Source organism: Lolium perenne, chromosome 5 (assembly GCF_019359855.2).
Source record: "Lolium perenne isolate Kyuss_39 chromosome 5, Kyuss_2.0, whole genome shotgun sequence".
Taxonomy (NCBI): Eukaryota; Viridiplantae; Streptophyta; class Magnoliopsida; order Poales; family Poaceae; genus Lolium; species Lolium perenne.
The window spans coordinates 264,779,581-264,790,548 of record NC_067248.2 but is presented as its reverse complement, the minus strand read 5'-3'; the positions used below and the strand labels follow the sequence as shown (position 1 = coordinate 264,790,548).

The 10,968-nt window shown below is 46.5% G+C and overlaps 2 long non-coding RNA genes across 2 annotated transcripts; both read left to right on the top strand.

Moving 5' to 3' along the window:
* The first annotated feature begins 2,641 nt into the window (after nt 1–2,641).
* Nucleotides 2,642–5,861, top strand: LOC127321588 (uncharacterized). Its single transcript, XR_011745832.1, has 3 exons — nt 2,642–3,133; nt 4,248–4,332; nt 5,636–5,861. It is a non-coding gene; the product is annotated as an uncharacterized lncRNA (long non-coding RNA).
* Nucleotides 5,862–6,904: 1,043 nt separating this feature from the next.
* Nucleotides 6,905–10,633, top strand: LOC127321587 (uncharacterized). The gene is made up of 3 exons (XR_011745831.1): nt 6,905–7,396; nt 8,511–8,595; nt 9,899–10,633. It is a non-coding gene; the product is annotated as an uncharacterized lncRNA (long non-coding RNA).
* Nucleotides 10,634–10,968: the final 335 nt, after the last annotated feature.

Here is a 10,968-nt window from a genome sequence, read left to right as displayed (position 1 = left end):
CGGATAGGATCGCGAAGTGATGTGGTGAGATACGACAAGTTCTCCGGATGTCCCTCAACAAGCTTTAACAGGCAAGCATTTCCACTATACTCCTGTCCCTGCAGGAGTCGCTTACCTATTTTATTTTGCCTTCTCCCTCATGCTATCCTTAAGTTGCGTTCTTGTCACGTGTCCCTTCCACTTGTTACCTCAAGCAGCCCATATTGCCACCACCACCTCCTACAGCTATTGTTTGGTTATCGTGTCTGCCCTTGCGAGTCGTAGTGCATGCTAGTGCTGTTTTATTTTGTTACCGTTATTGTTATCCTATCGGGTTATATGTTGGGAAGAATCATGGTTACTTTAGTTGTTGATATTTGTTTAGCGGAGGCATCGGTGGGTCAGCTGCTCGTTTTGTGACGGCTCACTTGTGTTTCCTAAATATCTTAGGATCCCGAGTTCTTGTTATCTGTTCCGAGACTGAGCGCTCTAACCACACGTGGGTATGCTTACCGGGTCTCCCCTCGACCACTGCCGGAATCTACAGCTTTGTCCAGTGGCCACAATTAGTTTGAATGTTTGTTTGATTCTCCCGGGCGTGCAAGCATGTTTCTTGTGGTCAGATGATATGATGTTACCTTTGGGGAAGCCGTGAGTGCCTTGTATCCTCGTTGTCTCTTGCACGTCCGTAGGTGCGGTCCGCATTGTTAAGAGGTCATCCTCTAGTGGGCTCTGATCCTCTTAGCCGTTCTCGCAACAGCTAGGTCCACATCGGAGTTTCGATCGGGCTCCGAAACGGGTTAACTTAGTTAGGTGGCTTCCTGGACATTGTTGTCGTGAAGGAGAGTGCGTGTCGTGATATCCACCTGTCGTAAGTGGGTTGATCGTGCGTGTGGGCACATTTGGGCACCCCTGCAGGGTTACAATCTTATCGATAAGCCGTGTCCGCGGTTATGGACGACTTGGAGCTGTATGACTCGACCATAGACAACTTACACTTGTTGTTTCAATCATAATAACTTGTGTAGTAAGTTAGCACAACTTCAATAATAAATGGTTAAAACTTGACAACCGTGTGAGTGCCTTTGCCAGTACCTCTTTGCGAAGGGGGAACACATCGGCTGTGTTATATTTGCAGAGTATAGAACTGTTAGTTGTGTGCTCTCTCACCTTCTCTGGTAGACGAATGTTGTAGAGTGTCTCCATAGGTTTTTAGTGCTTGCGCGCTGCCGCTTAACACCACCATATTGCCTATGACGTTCCTCTTGCGTCCTCTAAGTCCCCTGCGTGCCTCAAGTACAAAGGACGACTGGTTGACGAATGCTTATACGTCTTGAAGTCTTGTTAAGTACGAACCCGTACTTATTGCTGCTTCTACGGGATATAACCGGGCAGGTATGAAGATATGTTCGATGAAGACGACATTAGCAAGGTTACCCTTCCGGCTTGGCCTGGGCAGGGTTATGGACGCCACTGGTTACCTTCAGGACTCTTAGTCCAATTTGTATCTTGTCCGTACTCGGACGTATTTGATCTTCTGTATGATTTGGATCTTTGTATGTATCCATTTGTATCTTGACTCGTTGGAGTCGTTGTTGTAATATATGTATCTTGTGGGCTCTATTTTAATCCTGTTGTAATGTTACCGCTCGTGTTAATTCCTCTGGCATCACGTGTGTGATTCGTCGCACACGTCGTGTCGGAGGGCGTCTCTGAATCGATATCGTGCGGATTTCGGCGGGATCGCTGGAATCCTCATGGTACCGGTTCCGGGGCGTCACAAGTTGGTATCAGAGCATCAGGTTGACGGTACCCCACTAGTCCAGCCTTTAGGATAACCTTGCCAACGGTCGTTGAGTTTAGAGAGTCCAACCTATTTTCTAAAACTCGTTGGATAGTTCTGATTACCTCTGATTTTTCTCCTTACCTATATTCTTTCTCCTCTTATCTATGCGAGTTGAGTCTTCTCTCTTATCTGGATTCTTCCGAGTCTTAGATTCCGACGCGGGTTGGACGATCTTCGCCCCTCACCTATTAGGTCCGTCTTCGAAGGATCCGACGGAAGCGCATCATCAACAGCGGAACAACGACTTCTTGTTAGTGGTGTCGCCCGATCAGCATGGAGCAAGAACTCTTGTTAGTGGTGTCGAGGAGGTCGACACGTCGCTAGAAGATCCGATAGTTCACCTCTCTCCCCCCCGTACCTGGACATGGAATCTCGGGGCGAGATTCCTTGTTAGTGGTGTCGATTGTAACGGCCCAAGGTAATACCCCTAATAGATTTTGTATGTTCTTCCCCTTTTTGTGCATCGTCAACATGCATGCATCATATCATATCCATGCTTTGACAAAATGAAAATTATTTTAAATAACCCTATTTCAATATCTTCCCCTCGTATGGTTTAATAAAATCCTCCCATCTTTCTTCCTATTTCAAAGAAAAAAAAAACAAAATACAAGTTATTTTATAAGTGTTTGCAAAATGGTTTCAAATCTAATTCAAGTTTGGAAAATGTTTGAAAAAGGGGGCCTGACCTCTTTCTTCTGTGTCTCTCTTTCTTCTTTATTCCCTATCTGATCTTCCCCTTGCAAAAATCAGTTTTCTGGAAGAAAAACTAGACGGGCTTTTCCTCTTCAATCTAGTCTACATCCTTTTTTTGGCCTCTTCCTCATCCAGTTCATGCGAGATGTGTGAGTGCTCTCACTCACGTCATCCTCAACCACCACCCAGCTGCTTTCCCCTCCTCTTAATCCCCACCGAGACAAATCCATCAAACCCTAGTCCTCCTCCTCATCTGCGCCGCCGGCCGCCGTCCTCCCTTTGTTTCTTCCCGTCTTCCAAGCGAGAACAGAGAGCAGAGAAGAGGTGTCTGCAAATTCAGTTAAATATCCTGTTAACATCGAGAAAATCCGCCGAGGAAACCTCTCCTTCCCGCTGCCTCCCGGCGTCCTCTCCGCCGCCTGAGTGCGGGAATGGAGCCACCACTTCAAGGCCGTCTCCCTCGCAGCAGAACCAGGACTGGAGCCGCTCGGAATCTTCGTCGACATCAAGGTCTTCCTCCTGAAACGCTGTCCGTGTTCGCGGACCTTGCTCTGCACCGCGTCAACAAATCCAGCCTTCCCCAACCAGTACGACTCCAGCAGCATCCTCCTGGTGAGCACTCCGGCCGATTCCATCTCTCTGTCAATTTCATGTGCCGGTCGCCGTCGTTCGCCTCCGCTCGCTTCTGGTTCCCGTCGCTGGAATTTTATTCCCTGTTTCGCGAGTAGCCTGTTTCGTCAGTTCCCAGGACAACATGCTCAGAAGTTCAGAACTGGATCCTTTTACCTCGCGCCTACTTGGCCCAATTTGAGTGACTCGTCCGCGTATATGCAGGAGATCCCAGGCTCAAATCCCCAACACCATGGAAGACCACCTCGTTTTGTTTTTCATTTATCCTGTAGCCTTCCGTTTTCTTGGCTTCAGATGGCGCTCGCATCCAAATCAACACACAGTGGTACTGCTGTCGCTATTCCATCTGTGCAGGTGGAGATCAATTTCCAAATGCTACAAAACAACATACGTTTCATCTGTCTTTTGTCACTGCAAACTCACGCCATATTTGTTCATATACAGTGCGCTTTGTATCAGCATACAAAGAGTACAACAGTTGGTTCTCACCCTCGTTCTGTACTAAGATGATCTCAAGATCAAATACAGTACAGTGCAAATCTGTGTCCTTTTGTTCTCTGATTTGCTAATCAGATCTGTGGCTTGCGAGGCCGGTTCCCTCCTCTCAGCTTCCTGTGTCCAGTTCTAACCATCTCTATGTCTGTCTCTATTTTATTTTGGAAAATCTTGTCTATTTTATATTGTTTAAATTGTAACTTACAATACAATATTTTATATATGTAAATTTATCATAAAAATGTGAGAAATCTAAATCTGTCATCCATATGCATATCTGAATCTCGCATCATGTCGGGCCATGGTAGTTTGCATCGCACCTAATAACTAATTTGCGGAGTATTTTGGAATTGCCGATAAGGTTTTCCGCTCCGTTTAATTTGTGTAGCTCACCCATGCCATATGTTGCCATGCTAATCAACATTTAATTTGCGGGTAGTAAAATAATTCGAACCTAATAATTGTTTGTCCGGGGTTTCGACTCCGATTAATTTGGATAAGATTGCATCGCATCATCTTTGCCATGTCATGCATACCATCTTGATCATGCTGGATCTTCTTTATCCGTAGTAGTAAGACTTGCATACTTTGTGTGTTCTAGCATTTGCTTCTTCCCGGATAGGATCGCGAAGTGGTGTGGTGAGATACGACAAGTTCTCCGGATGTCCCTCGACAAGCTTTAACAGGCAAGCATTTCCACTATACTCCTGTCCCTGCAGGAGTCGCTTACCTATTTTATTTTGCCTTCTCCCTCATGCTATCCTTAAGTTGCGTTCTTGTCACGTGTCCCTTCCACTTGTTACCTCAAGCAGCCCATATTGCCACCACCACCTCCTACAGCTATTGTTTGGTTATCGTGTCTGCCCTTGCGAGTCGTAGTGTATGCTAGTGCTGTTTTATTTTGTTACCGTTATTGTTATCCTATCGGGTTATATGTTGGGAAGAATCATGGTTACTTTAGTTGTTGATATTTGTTTAGCGGAGGCATCGGTGGGTCAGCTGCTCGTTTTGTGACGGCTCACTTGTGTTTCCTAAATATCTTAGGATCCCGAGTTCTTGTTATCTGTTCCGAGACTGAGCGCTCTAACCACACGTGGGTATGCTTACCGGGTCTCCCCTCGACCACTGCCGGAATCTACAGCTTTGTCCAGTGGCCACAATTAGTTTGAATGTTTGTTTGATTCTCCCGGGCGTGCAAGCATGTTTCTTGTGGTCAGATGATATGATGTTACCTTTGGGGAAGCCGTGAGTGCCTTGTATCCTCGTTGTCTCTTGCACGTCCGTAGGTGCGGTCCGCATTGTTAAGAGGTCATCCTCTAGTGGGCTCTGATCCTCTTAGCCGTTCTCGCAACAGCTAGGTCCGCATCGGAGTTTCGATCGGGCTCCGAAACGGGTTAACTTAGTTAGGTGGCTTCCTGGACATTGTTGTCGTGAAGGAGAGTGCGTGTCGTGATATCCACCTGTCGTAAGTGGGTTGATCGTGCGTGTGGGCACATTTGGGCACCCCTGCAGGGTTACAATCTTATCGATAAGCCGTGTCCGCGGTTATGGACGACTTGGAGCTGTATGACTCGACCATAGACAACTTACACTTGTTGTTTCAATCATAATAACTTGTGTAGTAAGTTAGCACAACTTCAATAATAAATGGTTAAAACTTGACAACCGTGTGAGTGCCTTTGCCAGTACCTCTTTGCGAAGGGGGAACACATCGGCTGTGTTATATTTGCAGAGTATAGAACTGTTAGTTGTGTGCTCTCTCACCTTCTCTGGTAGACGAATGTTGTAGAGTGTCTCCATAGGTTTTTAGTGCTTGCGCGCTGCCGCTTAACACCACCATATTGCCTATGACGTTCCTCTTGCGTCCTCTAAGTCCCCTGCGTGCCTCAAGTACAAAGGACGACTGGTTGACGAATGCTTATACGTCTTGAAGTCTTGTTAAGTACGAACCCGTACTTATTGCTGCTTCTACGGGATATAACCGGGCAGGTATGAAGATATGTTCGATGAAGACGACGTTAGCAAGGTTACCCTTCCGGCTTGGCCTGGGCAGGGTTATGGACGCCACTGGTTACCTTCAGGACTCTTAGTCCAATTTGTATCTTGTCCGTACTCGGACGTATTTGATCTTCTGTATGATTTGGATCTTTGTATGTATCCATTTGTATCTTGACTCGTTGGAGTCGTTGTTGTAATATATGTATCTTGTGGGCTCTATTTTAATCCTGTTGTAATGTTACCGCTCGTGTTAATTCCTCTGGCATCACGTGTGTGATTCGTCGCACAGGTCGTGTCGGAGGGCGTCTCTGAATCGATATCGTGCGGATTTCGGCGGGATCGCTGGAATCCTCATGGTACCGGTTCCGGGGCGTCACAAGTTGGTATCAGAGCATCAGGTTGACGGTACCCCACTAGTCCAGCCTTTAGGATAACCTTGCCAACGGTCGTTGAGTTTAGAGAGTCCAACCTATTTTCTAAAACTCGTTGGATAGTTCTGATTACCTCTGATTTTTCTCCTTACCTATATTCTTTCTCCTCTTATCTATGCGAGTTTTGAGTCTTCTCTCTTATCTGGATTCTTCCGAGTCTTAGATTCCGACGCGGGTTGGACGATCTTCGCCCCTCACCTATTAGGTCCGTCTTCGAAGGATCCGACGGAAGCGCATCATCAACAGCGGAACAACGACTTCTTGTTAGTGGTGTCGCCCGATCAGCATGGAGCAAGAACTCTTGTTAGTGGTGTCGAGGAGGTCGACACGTCGCTAGAAGATCCGATAGTTCACCTCTCTCCCCCCCGTACCTGGACGTGGAATCTCGGGGCGAGATTCCTTGTTAGTGGTGTCGATTGTAACGGCCCAAGGTAATACCCCTAATAGATTTTGTATGTTCTTCCCCTTTTTGTGCATCGTCAACATGCATGCATCATATCATATCCATGCTTTGACAAAATGAAAATTATTTTAAATAACCCTATTTCAATATCTTCCCCTCGTATGGTTTAATAAAATCCTCCCATCTTTCTTCCTATTTCAAAGAAAAAAAAACAAAATACAAGTTATTTTATAAGTGTTTGCAAAATGGTTTCAAATCTAATTCAAGTTTGGAAAATGTTTGAAAAAGGGGGCCTGACCTCTTTCTTCTGTGTCTCTCTTTCTTCTTTATTCCCTATCTGATCTTCCCCTTGCAAAAATCAGTTTTCTGGAAGAAAAACTAGACGGGCTTTTCCTCTTCAATCTAGTCTACATCCTTTTTTTTGGCCTCTTCCTCATCCAGTTCATGCGAGATGTGTGAGTGCTCTCACTCACGTCATCCTCAACCACCACCCAGCTGCTTTCCCCTCCTCTTAATCCCCACCGAGACAAATCCATCAAACCCTAGTCCTCCTCCTCATCTGCGCCGCCGGCCGCCGTCCTCCCTTTGTTTCTTCCCGTCTTCCAAGCGAGAACAGAGAGCAGAGAAGAGGTGTCTGCAAATTCAGTTAAATATCCTGTTAACATCGAGAAAATCCGCCGAGGAAACCTCTCCTTCCCGCTGCCTCCCGGCGTCCTCTCCGCCGCCTGAGTGCGGGAATGGAGCCACCACGTCAAGGCCGTCTCCCTCGCAGCAGAACCAGGACTGGAGCCGCTCGGAATCTTCGTCGACATCAAGGTCTTCCTCCTGAAACGCTGTCCGTGTTCGCGGACCTTGCTCTGCACCGCGTCAACAAATCCAGCCTTCCCCAACCAGTACGACTCCAGCAGCATCCTCCTGGTGAGCACTCCGGCCGATTCCATCTCTCTGTCAATTTCATGTGCCGGTCGCCGTCGTTCGCCTCCGCTCGCTTCTGGTTCCCGTCGCTGGAATTTTATTCCCTGTTTCGCGAGTAGCCTGTTTCGTCAGTTCCCAGGACAACATGCTCAGAAGTTCAGAACTGGATCCTTTTACCTCGCGCCTACTTGGCCCAATTTGAGTGACTCGTCCGCGTATATGCAGGAGATCCCAGGCTCAAATCCCCAACACCATGGAAGACCACCTCGTTTTGTTTTTCATTTATCCTGTAGCCTTCCGTTTTCTTGGCTTCAGATGGCGCTCGCATCCAAATCAACACACAGTGGTACTGCTGTCGCTATTCCATCTGTGCAGGTGGAGATCAATTTCCAAATGCTACAAAACAACATACGTTTCATCTGTCTTTTGTCACTGCAAACTCACGCCATATTTGTTCATATACAGTGCGCTTTGTATCAGCATACAAAGAGTACAACAGTTGGTTCTCACCCTCGTTCTGTACTAAGATGATCTCAAGATCAAATACAGTACAGTGCAAATCTGTGTCCTTTTGTTCTCTGATTTGCTAATCAGATCTGTGGCTTGCGAGGCCGGTTCCCTCCTCTCAGCTTCCTGTGTCCAGTTCTAACCATCTCTATGTCTGTCTCTATTTTATTTTGGAAAATCTTGTCTATTTTATATTGTTTAAATTGTAACTTACAATACAATATTTTATATATGTAAATTTATCATAAAAATGTGAGAAATCTAAATCTGTCATCCATATGCATATCTGAATCTCGCATCATGTCGGGCCATGGTAGTTTGCATCGCACCTAATAACTAATTTGCGGAGTATTTTGGAATTGCCGATAAGGTTTTCCGCTCCGTTTAATTTGTGTAGCTCACCCATGCCATATGTTGCCATGCTAATCAACATTTAATTTGCGGGTAGTAAAATAATTCGAACCTAATAATTGTTTGTCCGGGGTTTCGACTCCGATTAATTTGGATAAGATTGCATCGCATCATCTTTGCCATGTCATGCATACCATCTTGATCATGCTGGATCTTCTTTATCCGTAGTAGTAAGACTTGCATACTTTGTGTGTTCCAGCATTTGCTTCTTCCCGGATAGGATCGCGAAGTGGTGTGGTGAGATACGACAAGTTCTCCGGATGTCCCTCGACAAGCTTTAACAGGCAAGCATTTCCACTATACTCCTGTCCCTGCAGGAGTCGCTTACCTATTTTATTTTGCCTTCTCCCTCATGCTATCCTTAAGTTGCGTTCTTGTCACGTGTCCCTTCCACTTGTTACCTCAAGCAGCCCATATTGCCACCACCACCTCCTACAGCTATTGTTTGGTTATCGTGTCTGCCCTTGCGAGTCGTAGTGCATGCTAGTGCTGTTTTATTTTGTTACCGTTATTGTTATCCTATCGGGTTATATGTTGGGAAGAATCATGGTTACTTTAGTTGTTGATATTTGTTTAGCGGAGGCATCGGTGGGTCAGCTGCTCGTTTTGTGACGGCTCACTTGTGTTTCCTAAATATCTTAGGATCCCGAGTTCTTGTTATCTGTTCCGAGACTGAGCGCTCTAACCACACGTGGGTATGCTTACCGGGTCTCCCCTCGACCACTGCCGGAATCTACAGCTTTGTCCAGTGGCCACAATTAGTTTGAATGTTTGTTTGATTCTCCCGGGCGTGCAAGCATGTTTCTTGTGGTCAGATGATATGATGTTACCTTTGGGGAAGCCGTGAGTGCCTTGTATCCTCGTTGTCTCTTGCACGTCCGTAGGTGCGGTCCGCATTGTTAAGAGGTCATCCTCTAGTGGGCTCTGATCCTCTTAGCCGTTCTCGCAACAGCTAGGTCCGCATCGGAGTTTCGATCGGGCTCCGAAACGGGTTAACTTAGTTAGGTGGCTTCCTGGACATTGTTGTCGTGAAGGAGAGTGCGTGTCGTGATATCCACCTGTCGTAAGTGGGTTGATCGTGCGTGTGGGCACATTTGGGCACCCCTGCAGGGTTACAATCTTATCGATAAGCCGTGTCCGCGGTTATGGACGACTTGGAGCTGTATGACTCGACCATAGACAACTTACACTTGTTGTTTCAATCATAATAACTTGTGTAGTAAGTTAGCACAACTTCAATAATAAATGGTTAAAACTTGACAACCGTGTGAGTGCCTTTGCCAGTACCTCTTTGCGAAGGGGGAACACATCGGCTGTGTTATATTTGCAGAGTATAGAACTGTTAGTTGTGCGCTCTCTCACCTTCTCTGGTAGACGAATGTTGTAGAGTGTCTCCATAGGTTTTTAGTGCTTGCGCGCTGCCGCTTAACACCACCATATTGCCTATGACGTTCCTCTTGCGTCCTCTAAGTCCCCTGCGTGCCTCAAGTACAAAGGACGACTGGTTGACGAATGCTTATACGTCTTGAAGTATTGTTAAGTACGAACCCGTACTTATTGCTGCTTCTACGGGATATAACCGGGCAGGTATGAAGATATGTTCGATGAAGACGACGTTAGCAAGGTTACCCTTCCGGCTTGGCCTGGGCAGGGTTATGGACGCCACTGGTTACCTTCAGGACTCTTAGTCCAATTTGTATCTTGTCCGTACTCGGACGTATTTGATCTTCTGTATGATTTGGATCTTTGTATGTGTTATCACCGGAATTTGACCAGGTCAGAGGTGGGCCGCGATCAAGATGGACTTGAAGAATATTTATAGAAGAAATACGTGAATCGGCCTTACATGCAAAGTTTGGGCTAGTTTGCCCTTGTATCTGTAACATATTAGATTACGTGTCGGTTAGGAGTTAGAGTTTTACCCGTGCACGGTTAGGTGCACGCCTGAATTAGGAAGTCCCTTGGACTATATATATGTATCTAGGGTTTATGGAATAAACAACAACCAACGTTCAACACAAACAAATCTCGGCGCATCGCCAACTCCTTCGTCTCGAGGGTTTCTCCGGTAAGCACCATGCTGCCTAGATCGCATCTTGCGATCTAGGCAGCACAAGCCTACCCACGTTGTTCATGCGTTGCTCGTGCTGAAGCCTTTTTGATGGCGAGCAACGTAGTTATCTTAGATGTGTTAGGGTTTGCATTGTTCTTCGTATCATATGCTGTCGTAGTGCAACCCTCATGCATCTAGCCGCCCTTACACCTATCTTAGGTGTAGGGGCGGCACCCCGCTTGATCATAGTTTAGTAGATCTGATCCGTTACGGTTGCTCCTTGTTCTGCAAGGATTAGTTTAACATCCGCAATAGTTAGGCCCTACAAAGGGTTGGAGGATCCAGCGGCGTGTAGGGTGAAGTTTGCTAGCCCTAGAAAGGATGTTCCGGGGATCAACCTCGTGTTGGTTTTTAGGCCCTGTCTAGGATCGGCTTACGGTCACCGTGCGCGAGCGCGAGGCCCAATCGTGAGTAGGATGATCCGATTATGCGGTGAAAACCCTAAATCGTCGTAGATCTCATTAGCTTTATCTTGATCAAGCAGGACCACCATATATTCGGACACCTTGTACGAATCATGGGTGGATCGGCTCTTTGAGCCGAT